General features: G+C 38.7%; 1 protein-coding gene across 1 annotated transcript in view; it reads right to left on the minus strand.

Annotated features, from left to right (window-relative positions):
• LOC124556207 overlaps window positions 1-15,583 on the minus strand; it is a 186,320-nt gene that overhangs the window by 55,535 nt on the left and 115,202 nt on the right. The gene's annotated exons all lie outside the window — the stretch shown is intronic.

The following is a 15,583-nucleotide window of genomic DNA, read 5'->3' on the forward strand; positions in this document are numbered from 1 at the left end:
GGCGCAGGGAGTGGCAACTGACCCTTAGCATAGACAAATGTAATGTATTGCGAATACATAGAAAGAAGGATCCTTTATTGTATGATTATATAATAGCGGAGCAAACACTGGTAGCAGTTACTTCTGTAAAATATCTGTGAGTATGCGTGCGGAACGATTTGAAGTGGAATGATCATAACAAAATTAATTGTTGGTAAGGCGGATGCTAGGTTAAGATTCATTGGGAGAGTCCTTAGAAAATGTAGTCCATCAACAAAGGAGGTGGCTTACAGAAGAACACTCGTTCGACCTATACTTGAGTATTGCTCATCAGTGTGCGATCCGTATCAGGTCGGGTTGACAGAGGAGATAGAGAAGATCGAAAGAAGAGCAGCGCGTTTCGTCACAGGGTTATTTGGTAAGCGCGATAGCGTTACGGAGATGTTTAGCAAACTCAAGTGGCAGACTCTGCAAGAGAGGCGCTCTGCATCGCGGTGTAGCTTGCTGTCCAGGTTTCGAGAGGGTGCGTTTCTGGATGAGGTATCGAATATATTGCTTCCCCCTACTAATACTTCCCGAGGAGATCACGAATGTAAAATTAGAGAGATTCGAGCGCGCACGGAGGCTTTCCGGCAGTCGTTCTTCCCGCGAACCATACGCGACTGGAAGAGGAAAGGGAGGTAATGACAGTGGCACGTAAAGTGCCCTCCACCAACCACCGTTGGGTGGCTTGCGGAGTATAAATGTAGATGTAGATGTTTCAGGAATTACGTAAGGTAAAGTTGTGTATGATCCTGTATTGCTGGACGTTGATATAAGACATGTGGTATCACCACCTCAACGAACTGCTGTCGTTACACAGCCAATAGAATTTCAGGCTTCTGTTAAACGATTTTTGAGCTGGTTAACTATTTTCCGCATTCTGAATTTATGTGTACAGAAAATGAAACTACTGTAGTCCACTGCTAGACTTTATACATGGGTGGCTGACACATGCTCACACAACCTATTCTTTGACAAAACTGTTCATTCTTGTATTCCGTACTTAAGACATGCGGGCTCCTATTTCTCCCTGTGTTGCGAGGGATTTATGAAAGTGTATCTTGTGTAATTACTTTATAGATGTTTTTGAGCCAGATAACATTAGAACCTTTTCTTTGTACATCACAGACACTAAAATATCATGGCATTTTATTAACACTTAAAGGCGTAATCGATGTTCCTTACACAAACACGCACACATCTACCAATATTTCAAACTGTGCCAGTGTAGTCAACTGCTGTTTATTTGTAGCTGGATACTTCCAACTATAGACTTAACTGGTATGAGACTTTCGCGAACAACATGCTATCACTTACTGTGACTTATGATATCACTAACTTACTACTTCTATTGCATATCGTGACTTAGCACATCACCGACCTGAAAATTATCTTCCTTGGGAGCTGACTTTTCTCTCAATGAAACCATTTCCTGAGAAAACACAGGAAAAATTTCTTGTTAGCTTTCACTAAAAGAATCAACAGCTACATTCACAATGTGCAAACCACTGAGATTCGTAGTAAAAGATACTTACATTGTACAGCATATTATTGATTCTTCCCATTCCACCTATTTATGGACTGTGTTAGTAACTTATTCTTTGGGTATTACATATTTCTTCTGCCAATCACTAAAACATCAGGGCTTATTTATCACTATGTAAAGGTACAGCTGAAGTTCTTTACACAAACTATCAGTCTCTATTTATGGCGCCCCTACCAAGGTATAGAATTTAGGTCATTTTGATTGGAAGGAACTATTTTGTTTTTCAACTAATGTTTTGTATCAGGTCCACCAAAACATTCATTTCAGGTACGCACTCCCAGGATCAGTCTTTCTTAAAATACTTTGGATTGGCTGCTATTACAAGTTATTCAATTTTGTGTTATTTGTGCAGTGTGCCATACAACTTTCATTTGTGAATGGGCCTTCCAGAATATGTAGAATCTGGACTTGGGAATATATTGGTTTACTTGACCCCTAAAGGTATCAGTTTGAGTTTGTTAGTGGCCACATTCTCTTCCAGTATATTCAAACCAGTCTTGTTTATTACAGTTTAGGTTCTCTTTACAGTATATCTCATTTTTACGATTAATGTCAGTGAGGAGATGTTTTGTGCTATACTCTTCATTGTTTTGATAATTAGATGCTTTGTGGAGAGTTGTTGAAGAATGTTGTGGGTAATTTTTCATTTTTAAAGAAACTTGACCCCTAAAGGTATCACTTTGAGTTTGTTTGATCCTTGATTGTATTACTGTTCAGTGCATAATGGAGTAGTCTGCAGTTAGTCAGAGAGAGAAACCAGAAGAGAATGTCTTGGGAAAAGTAAAGAAGGGGGAAATAAATCTAGTCTCATGGAACATTCTGGTTCAGATGTCTTGTCAACCGTTGCTACACAGGGGAGTGATTTTGCATTAATAGTGATTCATATATATCTAGTAGTCCAGTAGAAATTGTTGAAGGCAGTGACATTAATACTGAAATTCTGTGAACCATTAGTGTTGTCATGAGTGAGAATGCAGCTGATTGTGATGTGGGTCAGACACATGGGTCTTTTAGTACTGCGGTATGTCAGCAGATCTTCCCGCTCCTTATAAAGCCTGTCCTGTTTAAATTGTAAAACAGGGTAGTAGTTCAGTTCCTACTGTTACTTTTGATCAAGGTTTCTTTGCTGCATTACTGGCACGTATAAGTGAATGAGTAGAGGCTAGTAATAGTGCACAGATTGGAAAGGTAGAGGCTAGCAACAGGTTTTATACATACTTTGATGGGAGAGTAACTAATGTTGAACCTAAACCTGCCATTATTGAAGAATATTATATTCAGTCTCAAGAGATTACTAATATATGGATTGAGCAGTTGGAATCTGATTTTCAAAATGTAAAGTAGAAATGTGAAAGAATAAGACTTAATTATCAAATAGACTTTAGGTCATACCTACACAGGAGGTAATCAGGAACAGATTTCAAGTCATGTTACATTAATGCAAGACAAAGAAAAGAATTTTGAGAAATTAAATATTAGTTCAGAACAGGCGATATCAGATAACAGAGGAGAGATTATGCAAACAGTTATGAAGGCAGATGAAATGGGAAATCCTGTTGCACAATTAATGAGTAACAGCGTGTAACGTTAATGTTCTATTCTATAACATGGTGACTTATGTACCTGAAGCAATTTTCTTTTGTGTGTATGTGTGTGTGTGTGTGTGTGTGTGTGTGTGTGTGTGTGTGTGCGCGCGCGCGTGCACCAACTGTCTGTCTGAAATCTGGTATGATGTATGTGAGTGCCACTCGACAGGGTGCTGAGGTTTCGATGAGCTTACCACAGATGTCAGTTGCTTGACTTTTTTTTCGTAAAGAGATTGATGATATGCTTATTGTGTGAGACAGTGATTTAGTACAAAATTTGTTTTGCTTTGTCTTTACGGTATTTTGAAAAGAGATCACAATAGGATGTATTTTTTTAGGTACCGAAATTTAGTCCATGTTAAATAATGAGTGATGGATGAAACTCTTCATACCAGTGTACTCGGATTGGCTTAACTTTTGTGAATGTTCAACAATGTCTGACTGTACATTGAATAAAGGGTGAATGTCGAATATACTCAAAGGCTGTGTGTAATGTATATGCCATGTTTGGTGCACCATGAGGAATCTTAGCTGAAACAATACATATGTAAATTGTATTTTATTGTAATACTTCCTATTCTTGGTCTATCCTAACTCTCTATGATGTGTTTCTGCTTCTATGAGTGTGGTTGATGTGAAAGAGTTGTGAATCGAATGGTCTGTGAATATATGAGTGCCCACATGAGCGTTCAAAATGTGTAGAGGATTTTGGTGTACTGATAAATCGAGATTATAATTGACCATTTTGAAGCAATTAAGTGGTTTCAAGGTTCATGTTGTGTGATTTTATAAAGTCAGGGAAGAAACGGTTTTCAAGATATGATGATGTAGTATCTTTTCCAGTGTGGATGTTTTTTTGTGTCGTGAGTCATTCTGTGCAGATTGTGGGGCTATAAAGAATCAATATTTGCAAGGTGTTTATTTGGAAGTGTATTTAATATGTGATATATTGAGTCCCTCCTGGTGAGGATAATATTGTGATTTTTGTGGCTGTATTATGTTATTTAAGAGATGATCTGAAATGTTGTGGGTTAATAGATTCCCTCCAAAGATAGGAAATGAGTTGATTTAGTTGTTAGTTTCCTCCAAGAAGAGGTTCTGTGGAATGAGTTTTGGCCTATGGTTTGTGAGTGCAGTTGAGCAGTAGCCAGGAAGGGCTATAAAAGACTGATGCTTGTCCCAGTGGTTCTTGTAGTTGGGTTGTGAATATTGCCAGTGCTTACAAGAATGATGTCCATGTGTGTGAATAGTTCTAAGTCTGAAAGAAGAGGGCCATACCAGGTATTAACGAGTATTTTTGTTGAATATGCTGATTCAAAGGTGCATTACAGTAGATTTAGGGTGGAAATAAACTTTGGGTAGGTCCATTAATGAAGTATACCTCGTCCCATTTAGACTCCAAAGGTAATTTGATTTTTGTACACCTATGGATGAAGAGAGATTAATGGTGTTTGTTTTTTCACATGATGGCACATTTTGATATTGTTTGAAGGGTACTAGAGCCGAAAGTTTGCCGCCTTCAGCTAGTGTATTGATTCTGGAGAAAGATATGAGAAGTTCAGAGAGATGAGTATAAAAACATAGTTAAAGCACCTGCAATTTCATGCTTTGGTAAGTGACTAACATGATGATTTCTGAAGGTGACTTGAAAGACATTCTGAAGATATATAAACATTTTAGGTGACACATGTTGAGTAATGGAAGAATGTTGTGTATTTTCAACAGTGATGTGCAAGATATGTGATTTTATGATGGCAGAAAGTGTATATCATTTTTAATTTTGTGTTTTTATTAGTGAGTATAATTTAACAGCCTGTGAAACTGTGTGTATATATATATATATATATATATATATATATATATATATATATATATATGAATGCATTGTTCTGTATGACCGCTTGATTATTGTGTTAGTGAACTGTCAGTGGTTTGAAGGTGAATATTTCCGCGTTTTAAAGATGATAGCGTAATAATGATTATGTCTACTTTCTAGCCGCTTGATTTACTCACTCTTTTATTGATTTCTTCTCTGTAATTTAAAGTTTTGATATATTTCAATACGCTGTTTGGTTCCCCTATGTCATACATACAGGGTGTTTCAAAAATGACCGGTATATTTGAAACGGCAATAAAAACTAAACGAGCAGCGATAGAAATACACCGTTTGTTGCAATATGCTTGGGACAACAGTACATTTTCAGGCAGACAAACTTTCGAAATTACAGTAGTTACAATTTTCAACAACAGATGGCGCTGCGGTCTGGGAAACTCTATAGTACGATATTTTCCACATATTCACCATGCGTAGCAATAATATGGCGTAGTCTCTGAATGAAATTACCCGAAACCTTTGACAACGTGTCTGGCGGAATGGCTTCACATGCAGATGAGATGTACTGCTTCAGCTGTTCAATTGTTTCTGGATTCTGGCGGTACACCTGGTCTTTCAAGTGTCCCCACAGAAAGAAGTCACAGCGGTTCATGTCTGGCGAATAGGGAGGCCAATCCACGCCGCCTCCTGTATGTTTCGGATAGCCCAAAGCAGTCACACGATCATCGAAATATTCATTCAGGAAATTAAAGACGTCGGCCGTGCGATGTGGCCTGGCACCATCTTGCATAAACCACGAGGTGTTCGCAGTGTCGTCTAAGGCAGTTTGTACCGCCACAAATTCACGAAGAATGTCCAGATAGCGTGATGCAGTAATCGTTTCGGATCTGAAAAATGGGCCAATGATTCCTTTGGAAGAAATGGCGGCCCAGACCAGTACTTTTTGAGGATGCAGGGACGATGGGACTGCAACATGGGGCTTTTCGGTTCCCCATATGCGCCAGTTCTGTTTATTGACGAAGCCATCCAGGTAAAAATAAGCTTCGTCAGTAAACCAAATGCTGCCCACATGCATATCGCCGTCATCAATCCTGTGCACTATATCGTTAGCGAATGTCTCTCGTGCAGCAATGGTAGCGGCGCTGAGGGGTTGCCGCGTTTGAATTTTGTATGGATAGAGGTGTAAACTCTGGCACATGAGACGATACGTGGACGTTGGCGTCATTTGGACCGCAGCTGCAACACGGCGAACAGAAACCCGAGGCCGCTGTTGGATCACCTGCTGCACTAGCTGCGCGTTGCCCTCTGTGGTTGCCGCACGCGGTCGCCCTACCTTTCCAGCATGTTCATCCGTCATGTTCCCAGTCCATTGAAATTTTTCAAACAGATCCTTTATTGTATCGCTTTTCGGTCCTTTGGTTACATTAAACCTCCGTTGAAAACTTCGTCTTGTTGCAACAACACTGTGTTCTAGGCGGTGGAATTCCAACACCAGAAAAATCCTCTGTTTTAAGGAATAAACCATGTTGTCTACAGCACACTTGCACGTTGTGAACAGCACACGCTTACAGCAGAAAGACGACGTACAGAATGGCGCACCCACAGACTGCATTGTCTTCTATATCTTTCACATCACTTGCAGCGCCATCTGTTGTTGAAAATTGTAACTACTGTAATTTCGAAAGTTTGTCCGCCTGAAAATGTACTGTTGTCCCAAGCATATTGCAACAAACGGTGTATTTCTGTCGCTGCTCGTTTAGTTTTTATTGCCGTTTCAAATATACCGGTCATTTTTGAAACACCCTGTATATTATACATATATTTAATGATTTATTTCAGTGTGGTGCCTGATTGATTTGTAATTGCTTGGGTTTTGTATTATGATGTCTCCTGTCAATGGGGCTGCTATCAGAGTTATTAGACTATTTAGTTGTTGATTATCTTAGGCCTAGTAGCATTGTTAAACTTGGGGGTGCGATAGTAGACAGTTGAAGTTGTATGTAATAGGGTTGAACTGCAATTATTGTACATAGTTAGACTGGTAATTAGTTAAACTAACATAACATGTATATGTGAGAAATGTACTAATGAATATTGTGTCCCAGTGTGTGCCCATATAAATTAAGAATCACCTACATAAGTTAGAAATGTACTTTGTGAACAATGTACGCCTTCATTTTAATTGAGCTTTTTGTAGGTGACTCTCTACAGCAGTCGGTTAATTTGAAACAAGCATATCTGTGCCATCATCTGTGCAGTCGTATGTTTATTCTCTACTGGTTACGATTATTACAATGAATTTCACAGGGGAAAAAGAGTGTACATCAACAGATCAAGCATATATTTTCGTCAAATATGATCCAATCAAATGCAAAACATATGTAATTGCCACAATTGTTTTAACATAGTCCATATAAATGCGTTGTGCCTTTTTGACCCAAACTTAGCGAAAATGCATGTTTGATCCATTGATGCACACAGTATTTCTCTTGTGAAGATGATTGTAATAATGTAAACTGGACGAGAATGAATATACAATTGTACACCTTTCATTTTAGTTTTGAAGTGAAATATTTTATTGTTGTTGTAACAATATGTTATGATATTTGTTCCCTTGAAGTAATTTGACAAATGTATGAGATCTGCTCTTGAATTTTATTAATCACTGACCCAAGATCTAAGCGACTGATTATGCAGTGAGTGTGTCTTATAAAAACTGTTCACAAATTAATGATGATCATGTTTGAGTATAAAAACGATTTATGGAGAATCATGTTTATCGTATGTACTTATATACATGTAGGAAACAGAGAGACCAGAGGAAAGAGAGAGATGCCGTGTGGGCACAAGGATGACAGAATTCGAAATGTGGAGGCCCATGGATGTTCCATTCGAGCCACAATAACCACAATCAGACTTGGTGCCTGACAGTATAGCAATGTTCTAAGGAGATGACAGGAAACCTATGACTTGCGTGCCAAAGTACAAATGCATATGTGGTAAATGTATTGCTGATGGGAGAGAAAAATGTTTAACACTTAGGAGTGTGATGTGTAGTTAAACGGCAATAAATTTCATTGTCACCTGGTTTTAGCTTACACCAGGCCGACCGAAGTGGCCGTGCGGTTCTAGGCACTGCAGTCTGGAACCGCGAGACCGCTACGGTCGCAGGTTCGAATCCTGCCTCGGGCATGGATGTGTGTGATGTCCTTAGGTTAGTTAGGTTTAATTAGTTCTAAGTTCTAGGGGACTAATGACCTCAGAAGTTGAGTCCCATAGTGCTCAGGGCCATTTGAACCATTTTTTTAGCTTACACCAGACTTCCAATCTACATTGTTGGATGGGTAATCACATGCTTTACCGAACCAGGAAGAAAAGAGTTTGTCAGTTTCCCAAGTATTGTACAAATTATGCATTGTGATACAAGCTGATGAATCGTTTAAAAAAAGGTACTCCCAGCCAGAATGCAATGTTTGTGTCAGTGTTTCTCAACAGGCCCATTACCCTTATGGTGTACCAGTTAACTCAAAATGTTACCCAAAAGACTAAGAGATAGTTCTCTCTCTCTCTTCTCTCTCTCTCTCTTAAAACGAAAAAGAATTTAACATTGTAGTGTCAAAAAATTTAGTTTAAAAAATCTTGAAAAATGTAGATATTTTATGTCAAAAGATGGGATAAGACTATCTGTGCTACTGAAATTTAAAATTTTATATATTTGTTATTCTGTTATCTGATTGAGGCACAATAATTGTTTACGTTCTTGTGTTGCGAAGTATCTTGCTGTTTTCCACATTTCTTCATTTTACAAGAATTTAAACGACAGTGATGTTTTAATATTGAAACTTAACATTTCAAGTATCAGTTTCAAAATATGATGACTTATTCATCATCATTTACATTCAATATAGTTTCGTGTGGTGTGGGTTTGGGTTGGGTTGTTTCAGGGAGGAGACCAAACTGCGCGGTAATCGGTCTCGGGAAGGATGGGGAAGGAAGTCGGCAGTGCCCTTTTCAAAGGAACCATCCCGGCATTTACCTGAAGCGATTTAGGGAAATCCCAGAAAACCTAAATCAGGACGGCCGGACGCGGGATTGAACCGTCGTCCTCCCGAATGCGTTCGTGTGGTAGTAAGGTTGTTTAAGATTTTTCTGCTAAGACATGTTTATGAATACTTGACAGATTTTAGTTATTGATCTTGTAATGTTAGTAAGCTCTTCAAGCTACAAGGTGGGAGTAATATACACATGTCGAGAAAAAACATAACGCCTTGAACGACTAGAAATAGGCCGTTCACATTCACAGAACATGTACATTAATATGTTCTGCTGAGTGATTAGCATTCCAGTTACCTCAGTTCGGTATGTGTCCTGTTGGCTAGGCACAGGGTCCGTCATGAGCGATGGCATCGACGCGTATAAGGCGCGAATGGCGTCCCGTGGTATAGCCATCCATGCTGCTTTCACCTGGTTCCAAAGTTCATCGGTGGTGGTTGGCACTGGATCACAGCGCTGCAACCAACATTTCACCATATTCCATACACTTTTGATTGGCGACATGTCTGGTGATATGGCGGGCCAGAGAAAAAGGCTGCCCTTGACACCAAGAAGGCACGTATTCGTGCAGCAACATGTGGTCGTGCATTGGCTTCCTGAACAATGGCGTCTGGATTGTCGTGCAGAAAGGGTATGCCTGCGGGTCGCAGAATGTCATTCACATAGGTCACATTGGTCATAGTGTCCTGGACACGCACCAACTGTGATTTGTGGCTGTACCCAATTGCACCCAGCACCATAAGATCTTGAGTTGGCGCTGTATATCTCGTGCGAATGCAGTCACTGTAATGCCGTTCCCCCCATCTGCGCCGAACCAAAACGCGGCCATCATTTTCAAACGAACCGAACCTGGATTCGTCCGAAAACGCTATCAGATGCCATTCCCGTCCCCAGTGACGTCGTTCCATACACAATTGCCGTCTAGCATGTTTCTGCACATTCGTGAAAGGTAGGCGGAGAACTGGACGACGCGCACGTAGCCCATGCCATAATAAACTGCGACGGACTTTCACCCCGGATAGAGTTCGATGTGTTACACTGCATCACTGTTGCGCCAGAGGTGACGAGAGCCGCAGGCACATTTTACCGTTGGGTAGTGTTGCGCTGCGATGTCAATGTTGACCTTGAACTCGCGGGTTGACATGGCTCAAATGCTGATCATTTCTGTAGAACATACTAGTTTACATGTCCTGTGGCTATGAACGTCGTATCTCTAGTCGTTCAAGGTGTTCTGTTCTTTTTTTTCTGAACGTGAGTGTAGAACATAATTATTTAGAGTCTCCCGTAAGGCGTTACTGTGCATTACTCTGATCAGTCACTGTTTTCTTCTATATTAATTCTTTACCCATCTTATTTAATAATTTTATAATGTTTAGCAGTATATTACGATGTGATGATGGAATCTGGAATGTACTCTGGTCGTCTCCTCCAGAGCACAACCCAAATCTTCTCAATCCAGTAAGGAAGCTGTGATGAAAGATGCCTGTTAGTTGGCTTTTTGATTTCTTGTAATATATTTCATTTTCTTTTCGTGATTTGTAGTAATTATTTTCCTACTTTTTTCGAGACCTCACAATAACCAGTTTCAGTGTAAATATTTCGATTCTTTCAAAAGTACATAGCTAATTCAATGCATCAGAAGTAGATCTTTGGAGATTACATTGGCCATCAGCCACTAGGCTTCGCTGGCGGCTAGTATGCCATGTGGGTGCTTTGTTCGATGGAAGTCGGCCATTATTTATTTGCTGTTGCTTGGCTGTACAGTACTCTGGAGTGTTAAGATGTGTCTGGTTCGGGAGAGTTTTGATGATGCATGCCATTCTGACGAAGTCATTTTGTTTGATGGAAAGCCACATTGCTGAACAGTCTCGAAGATGTGTGGTAAGGTCAACCCAGTTTACATTCCGTGCAGTTTACCATGTGAGGTTAACTAGGTTTGATTTATAGTATTCTCCTGCGTGCTAGTACCGTTTCGCGTGCTTATGTGCAGCAGAATAAGTTCGGAGATGTTGCGAATTATCAAGTCACTGGAGACTGGTTGCTACACCATTAACAACCTCATTTCATTCAGCATAAACTTAAATTTGAGGAGCGTAAAGTTATTTTCGTGCTGATGATTTTGGATTATGTGCTCAACACACTTTACTAACGAGAAGTTTGGGTTATATTACTGTTATGAGATTGTACATTCTGTTAACTGCCTTTCAAGCTCAACACATCAGTATTAAAATCATGAGTTGTGACCCTGTTTACCAGAAAGTATCCTTCCACGTGTAAACTTTACTAAAATGGGCCTCGTTGCAAAACTGCCGCCTTTTTTGAAACTCAAATAGGTTCCTTGCAGATATTTTCATGAATAGGCATTCAGTCAGAGAGTGAGCACTGTTGATGATGATAATGATTGTCATTATTATTATTCTTTCCTGTCTCAGACGTTATGTCTGGTTAAAAATGGAAAGTGACGCGGACCTTGATCAAGCGTGACTTCCTTTTAACTGTACGGTATATGTTACAATGCATTTATGAACTTTCGGGTAATTGAACATGTATCAGAATTACAGATTTCTGTTGTTGTATATATATGTTGGGATGTAGCTGTATTGCGTTGGTGTACTGGTGGATACTGTGTGGTATGACTCCTGTAGTTGATAGTATAATTGGTACAATGTCAACTTTATCCTGATGCCACATGTCCTTGACTTCCTCAGCCAGTTGGATGTATTTTTCAATTTTTTTCTCCTGTTTTCTTCTGCATATTTGTTGTATTGGGTATGGATATATCGATTACTTGTGTTAATTTCTTCTTTTTATTGGTGAGTATGATGTCAGGTTTGTTATGTGGTGTTGTTTTATCTGTTATAATGGTTCTGTTCGAGTATAATTTGTATTCATCATTCTCCAGTACATTTTGTGGTGCATACTTGTATGTGGGAACGTGTTGTTTTATTAGTTTATGTTGTATGGCAAGTTGTTAATGTATTATTTTTGCTACATTGTCATGTCTTCTGGTGTATTCTGTGTTTGCTAGTATTGTACACCCGCTTGTGATGTGATCTACTGTTTCTATTTGTTGTTTGCAAAGTCTGCATTTATCTGTTGTGGTATTGGGATCTTTAATAATATGCTTGCTGTAATATCTGGTGTTTATTGTTTGACCCTGTATTGCAATCACGAATCCTTCTGTCTCACGGTATATATTGCCTTTTCTTAGCCATGCATTGGATGCGTCTTGATCGATGTGTGGCTGTGTTAGATGATACGGGTGCTTGCCATGTAGTGTTTTCTTTTCCCAATTTACTTTCTTCGTATCTGTTGATGTTATGTGATCTAAAGTGTTGTAGAAGTGGTTATGAAATTGCAATGGTGTAGCCGATGTATTTATATGAGTGATTGCTTTGTGTATTTTGCTAGTTTCTGCTCGTTCTAGAAAGAATTTTCTTAAATTGTCTACCTGTCTATAATGTAGGTTTTTTATGTCGATAAATCCCCTTCCTCCTTCCTTTCTGCTTAATTTGAATCTTTCTGTTGCTGAATGTATGTGATGTATTCTATATTTGTGGCATTGTTATCGTGTAAGTGTATTGAGTGCTTCTAGGTCTGTGTTACTCCATTTCACTACTCCAAATGAGTAGGTCAATATTGGTATAGCATAAGTATTAATAGCTTTTGTCTTGTTTCTTGCTGTCAGTTCTGTTTTCAGTATTTTTGTTAGTCTTTGTCTATATCTTACTTTTAGTTCTTCTTTAATATTTGTATTATCTATTCCTATTTTTTGTCTGTATCCTAGATATTTATAGACACCTGTTTTTTCCATCGCTTCTATGCAGTCACTGTGATTATCCAACTTGTAATCTTCTTGTTTAGTGTGTTTTCCCTTGACTATGCTATTTTTCTTACATTTGTCTGTTCCAAAAGCCATATTTATATCATTGCTGAATACTTCTGTTATCTATAGTAATTGGTTGAGTTATTGATTTGTTGCTGCCAGTAGTTTTAGATCATCCATGTATAGCAAATGTGATTTTGTGTGGGTACGTTCCAGTAATATTATAACCATAATTTGTATTATTTAGAATGTTGGATAGTGGGTTCAGAGCAAGGCAGAACCAGAAAGGACTTAATGAGTCTCCTTGGTATATTCCACGCTTAATCTGTATTGGCTGTTATGTGATATTATCTGAATTTGTTTGGATATTAAGTGTGGTTTTCCAATTTTTCATTACTATGTTTAGGAACTGTATCAATTTAGGATCTACTTTGTATATTTCCAATATTTGTAGTAACCATGAGTGGGGTACACTATCAAAAGCTTTTTGGTAATCAATGTATGCATAGTGTAGCGACCTTTGTTTAGTTTTAGCTTGATATGTCACCTCTGTATCTATTATCAGTTGCTCTTTACATCCTCGTGCTCCTTTGCAGCAGCCTTTTTGTTCTTCATTTATAATTTTGTTCTGTGTTGTGTGTGTCATTAATTTCCGTGTAATGACTGAAGTTAATATTTTGTAGATTGTTGGTAGGCATATTATGGGGCGATATTTTGCTGGGTTTGCTGTGTCTGCTTGATCTTTAGGTTTCAGATAAAGTATTCCTTGTGTAAGTGTATCACGGACTGTGTATGGGTCTGCAATGTAATTGTTAAATAATTTAGTTAGATGTGAATGTGTTGAGGTGAACTTCTTTAGCCAAAAATTTGCTATTTTATCATTTCCAGGGGCTTTCCAATTGTGCGTAGAATTAATTGTTCGGGTGACTTCATGTTGCAAAATTATCACTTCAGGCATTTGTGGCATCATCTTGTATGAGTCTGTTTCTGCTTGTATCCACCGTGCATGTCTATCATGTTGTACCGGGTTTGACCATAAGTTGCTACAGAAGTGCTCCATGTCTGTTATGTTTGGTGGATTGTCTATTTTAATGTGTGTGTTATCTATTGTCTGGTAAAATTTCTTTTGTTTTGTGTTGAATGTTTGGTTTTGTTTCCTTCTATTTTCACTTTCTTTGTATCTTCTAAGTCGTTTGGCCAATGCTTGTAATTTCTGCTTCTTTTCACCTAATTGCTCTATTGCTTCTTGTTGTGAGATTTTACCTAACCTCTTTCGTTTTTTGTCTGATATTTCATTTCTTATAAATTGTGTTAGCTGTCCGATGTCTTTTCTCAGTTTTTCTATTCTGATCTGTAGCCTGTGTTGCCATGCTGGTTTTGTGGGTTTCTTCTGTGTGTTGGTTGCTTCTGATCTCTGCCTAGTGTGTATATTTAGTGTAGTGAGTGCTCCTACATATACCAATAGTTGTAACTCTTCCATAGTTGCATTTTCATTTATTTTGTTGTGTATTATTGTGTTGATAGTTGTTTCGACTTGTGGGTTATTTGGTGGTCTATGCAAGAATGGTCTAACGTCTGTATTTGTGTCTTTGTGTTCTATATATGTCAACTGAAATTTTTCTTCTATATCTAACATGTGTGTCACTTCATGTTCTATTTGTGCTTTTTCTGGTGGCTGTCTTAAGATTTCGTTTTCCTCTGATTGTTTAATTGACGCGTGTTGTTCTTTGTTTGTTTGCTCTGGGTTGTTTCAGTCCATTACTGTATTTTCTTCTTCTTCTGATTGCACATTATTTTGTTCCAGTATTTGTTGTACTTGTTGTTTGATGTTTTCTAATTCTGACCGGGGTATCCTGTTATTTTTTATTATTACACGAATCTGATCAGCTAGTCGTTGTTCTGTTAAAAATTTTAATTCTGGGTATCTGGTAATAAGTTTTGTGTGAACTTGTGATCTGTATTCACTTGTGTTGGTTCCTAAGTTTGTTACTTCGTAATAATAGAACATGAGGTGTCGGTTAACTTCATCTGACCATCTCATCCTCTGTCTGTTTTCCTTCTGGAGTGGTTACAGGAAGCATATCCTGCAAAACACCTCTATTTGGGTTTAAATCATTTGCCGTGTGGCTAGCAGTGTCGTTACCATTGTGGACGGGCATAGGGTTCAAGCGTCGTCCCCGACCATGACAGCGCTTGTCCGAGGCTTCATTAGTTCTGTCCTGAACCAACTAATCACACTAAAAGGGGGGTTAGCCCTATTAGTGGTTTGTTATTTTCGTCGCCTTTTACGACTGGCAGAACATACCGGAGGCCTATTCTTTTCCCGGGCCTCCACGGGGTTCATTATTATTATTATTATTAGTAAATAGTGCAATATCTTTGCATGGTAGCTATTTTTCAGGAAATGTGTAAGGTAAGGTTATGTATGATCCTGTGTTGCTGGATTCTGATACAAGTGGTACTAATGCCTCACTGAACTGCTATCATTACACAGTACACAGTCAGTAGAAGTTCAGGTTTCTGTTAAAAGATTTTTCAGCTGGTGAACTATTTTCCGTATTCAGAATTTATTTAGACAGAAAATGGAAGTACCGTAGTGCGCTGCTGGAATCTACAAGTGGAATGCTGATACATGCTCATGCAACCCGTTGTTACATAGAACTGTTTATTCTTGTATTATGTCCTGTTTATGACATGTAGGCCCCTATTTCTCCTTC

Source organism: Schistocerca americana, chromosome X (assembly GCF_021461395.2).
Source record: "Schistocerca americana isolate TAMUIC-IGC-003095 chromosome X, iqSchAmer2.1, whole genome shotgun sequence".
Classification (NCBI taxonomy): Eukaryota; Metazoa; Arthropoda; class Insecta; order Orthoptera; family Acrididae; genus Schistocerca; species Schistocerca americana.